Below are 4,335 nucleotides of genomic sequence, written 5' to 3'. Positions count from 1 at the left end.
AACATAGTGAGTTCCAGGACAGCTGGGGCTACAGGGAGAACCTGCCTCAAAAAGACCAAAAAAAAAAAAAAGAAAAGAGAAAAAGAAAAAAGAAAGCAAGAGCTAGGAATAGCTAAACAGCCTGGCAAGCTGCAGTCTCCTGCCCACCTTGGTCTCAGCTCTACTGCCAGGTCAGTCTCTCTTGCAAGGTTATCTGACAAGTGTAAATCTTCCTCTAGACTCCCCCAGGACTTCAGCCATTTCCTCTTCCCACAGAAGATTTAGATTTCTTGGGGTCCATTCTTAGAACAGTGATAGCCAGAGGAGAGTGCAAGGGTCTCTGTAGAATATATCCATTACTGCCAGACAGGCCAGTTACAGGTTACTCTAGGTCACTAGGGCCTCACACTTGTTAGGCAAGCCCTCTGCTTGGCTGTATCACCAGTAGCATCTTACATGTTTCTTAGCAACCAAGGGGGCCTGCGTATGAGCTATGTTGTATTTGTTGGATACTTTGATGTTCCTGACACATTTACAAAGCCACACATCTGACTGTTCCAACCCACTTGAAGTCAAAAAATAGGTTCTATTCTTACTAATAAATGTTTCTTTCAGGGACTGGAGATGGCTCAACCAGAGCACTAGCTGCTCTTGTAGAGGACCCGAGTTCAACTCCCAGCACCCACATGGCAGCTAACAACAATTCCCTAACTTCAGTTCCAGGATTTCTGACACCCTCTTCTGGTCACTACATGTGGGCACTACATGCATGTGGCACACTTACATACATGAGCACTGGCTGCTCTTGCAGAGGACCAGGATTAGATTCCCAGCATCCACAAATGATGGCTAACAATGGTCTGTAACTCCAGTTCCAGGGGAATTTGATGCCTTCTTTTGACCTCCAAGGGCACTGCATGACACGGGTGCACTTACACATATGCAGGCAATACACTCATATACATAAAATAAAAATAATAAATTTAAAAAACAATTTAAAAATAAATGCTTCTTATACAAGTGAATCTGTACATTTTTCTTATTTGTCTTCAAATTATCACTAAACACACTAAAATGGCCTTAAGAAAAAGGGAAAAAGCTGTCAATATATAAAGTACCGACAAGGATGTGATGCTGAACCTCTGGAACTCACACACTGTAGACAGGAATGCCATACTTGCCTATATTTTCAGTTTCTTTTAGACACTTAACATATAATTCCAACATTCCATTCCTATTTTTCAAAGAGACTTGAAAAGATCTTCTTCACAAAGAACCTATGGGGAAATCCTAAAAACTAGGAACAACCCAAAAGTCAAAGGAATAAATAGAAAAACATAATTTTTTTTTTTGGTCTTTTTGAGACAGGGTCTCCCTGTAGCCCCAGCTGTCCTGGAACTCACTATGTACACCAGGCTGGCCTTGAACTCACAGAGCTCCTCCTGCCTCTGCCTTCCAAGTGCTGGGATTAAAGGCAGGCGCCACCGTGCCCAGCCCAGAAAAACAAAATTTTAAGTATATCCATACAAGGGAGAAATAAGCAGCCAGGGTTGGAGGCACACGCCTGCTTGTAATGTCAGCACTTGAGAGGTAGAGTGAGGAATTCAAGGTCATCCTTGACTACATAGAAAAGTCGAGGCCAGCCTGAACTATATGAGACCTGGTCTCAAAAGAATAAAAAAGGGTCAATGAGATGGCTCAGTAGGTGGTAACGGTGATTGATGCCAAGCCTGCTGACTTGAGTTCAATTTTCAGAACTCACATACTCACATGGTGGAAATTGTCCTCTGACCTCCACACATGCATTGTCACACACACACTAAATAAATGAATATAATTTAAAAATGTTTATTTTATTTTATGTGTATGAGTGTATTACCTGCATGTATGGGAGTGGACCCATGTCATGCAATGCCGAGGTCAGAAGAATGTGTAGGACCCCCAGACTGGGGTACCCAACATCCACGGGAGGCCGCACCCCAATAACTCAGTCCTCAGACCAGGAGATGCAACAAGCAAGAGGATTTAATCATTTGCGCAGATGGGCTCCTGCCTCACTCAGAGGGAGAGAGAGAGCTCAGCTTACAGGCGATTTTTAAAGGCAGAAACCACAAAACACAACCGGCAGCAGTGGGAGGGGGCCGGCAGCAACTGGCAATAGGGGGCTGGCAGCAACCGGCAGTAGTGGGAGGGGCCCGGCAACAGTGGGGGGGGAAGTCTCTGGTGATGTCTGGAGCATGAAAAGGTCAGCTCTTTCTCAGCAGTTAGAATTATTTTATTTCTTACTTCCTTGTTCTGAATATTCTTCTTTAGTCTGGGGGATTTGGTTTAAATCTACTTTAACCTGGGGGGCTTTAGTTTGATTCCATCATTCCCCCCTTTTCTTATGGCAAGATTTTAATCATAAAATCTATAGGTCTTCTGAGGACCAAGGCCTGAGTTATCAATATTACCCATTGGTCTCGTGGAGTTGGCGAGCCAAAATGTATGGCTTGTCTCAGGATTTGTCACCATTTATGTCAGCTGCATAGGCACATGAGGATTGTACCACCGGCAGGCATTTTGTTGTCAGGAGCAGGCAGATTTTTTTCAAGGAGTAGAGTCAGCCGCATCGTGAGAAGTTGTGTTACAGCTTTTAAGCAAGGTCAATGAGTACCAATGTGATGATGGCAACAAGGATGATCAAGGCTGCAGAGATGATGATGATGGCAACTAATTCCAAGCTGGAGTGGTCCATGTGCTCAGGACCTGTTGAAAGAAAAATATACTGTTTTCTCAAGGAGTTTCCTCCCTGGCGGGTATTTGGTTAACTTGTTTTACCAGTCTTTCAGGGAGCCATCTGGCAGCATCATGCTGTTATGAATATATACACACCGATCCTCTTCCCCAGATCAAGACTGGGTCTGGTCCATGCCAGGAATTATCCAGAGGATCTTTCCATTTTACCATGGCATATTGTTTTTGAGATTCAGGGTGCCAAAAACGATCTGCTGCAGACTTGCCTTCAGAGTCCAGGGTGAGGAAGTTCAAAATATATAAAGCATGATTTAACAAATTCCTTGGGGTACCCTTTGTAGGATACCACTCCCCTTTTTTAATTTTTTGTAAAGTATTTTTTAATGATAAGTGAGCACGTTCAACAATTCCTTGTCCTTGAGGGTTGTGAGGAATACCTGTGGAATGTTGAATTTGTAAAGTAGAGCAGAAATTTTTAAAAGCCTTGGAAATATAACCAGGGCCATTATCTGTTTTTAAACGAGAGGGCTTCCCTAGAATAGAAAAGCAATGTAAAAGATGAGCGAGACTTCCGTGAGGGTTAAGGGGTGAGGGGTCTCTCTATGACATAAGTTGGCCGAAGTGGTATTATTGAAGGCCCCTTGGATTGCTACACCCTCGTAATAAGGGGGTGCTGCTGTTAAACATAGCCAACAGGATTCAGTTAGGTTGGGGTCTGTCTGTCTAATGGCCTTATATGCTCCTTGGATTAGATTAAACAGTCGGTCCCCCGTAGGTGAAACCTTGTGACCCGGGGAGCTAGAATTCTGTTTCAACAAGATATCTGCAGGGGAAGTTTCAGAAAGGGGGTTAGAGATTAAAGCTGGTGGAGGATTCGGGTGACTGGGGATGGGATTCTGAACAGGTAAGATGGGGTTGGGGCCTATAGCTACTGAATAGGGGAAGGTGTCTCTCTTAATGGTAAATAAAAGGCCAGGATCTGTCCCCTCCTTATATATCCTAATTCCCCAAGAATGTCCCTTATCCCAATCTGTGACCTTCCTCCCTGCTATTGTGAATTGTATCCGGAGAGGATGGCACCATTTACCTTGACAAACCCCTTTAGGAGCATTTGGGCTCTTGTGGGAATAATTTGCTTTTACAGTAATATAATCCTAAGATGAGGATGGAGACCACAAGGAATCCCCGGTTGTTTCACATCCCCAACTTTTACAGTAAAAATAATCTCTTTCTCCACATTTGGAATTAAGCCACTTAGCACGATGGTTACCTGGGCAGACATAGAAGGTATGCTGATGCAACATGGTCCTTGCTTGTTCATGACACCCTTCCCCTGTTAAGTGGGGTCCTGCAAATGGGGGGTTATTTTCTGGGCTGGGTACTTTATCAGGATCTGTGAAGTCTGATATGTCCCAGGGCGCTGGTGCTCCTAAGGCTAATTTACACAAATCTGGATACAGTATAGGCCACCAAGTACCCTTGGGTGCCATCTTGTGGGTTTCAAACACTTCAATACCCCTCTGATTAATTACCCACCAGGTAGTCAGCACAGGGAGATGGGGGCTCCCTTGACTGGGGACAAACCTACAAACAAAAAGAATTATTAAGTATCTCTGGAGA

This window comes from Nannospalax galili, unplaced genomic scaffold, assembly GCF_000622305.1.
Source record: "Nannospalax galili isolate Female #2095 unplaced genomic scaffold, S.galili_v1.0 scaffold433, whole genome shotgun sequence".
Classification (NCBI taxonomy): Eukaryota; Metazoa; Chordata; class Mammalia; order Rodentia; family Spalacidae; genus Nannospalax; species Nannospalax galili.
The sequence above is the reverse complement of the archived record's forward strand: the minus strand, read 5'-3'. Positions refer to the sequence as shown.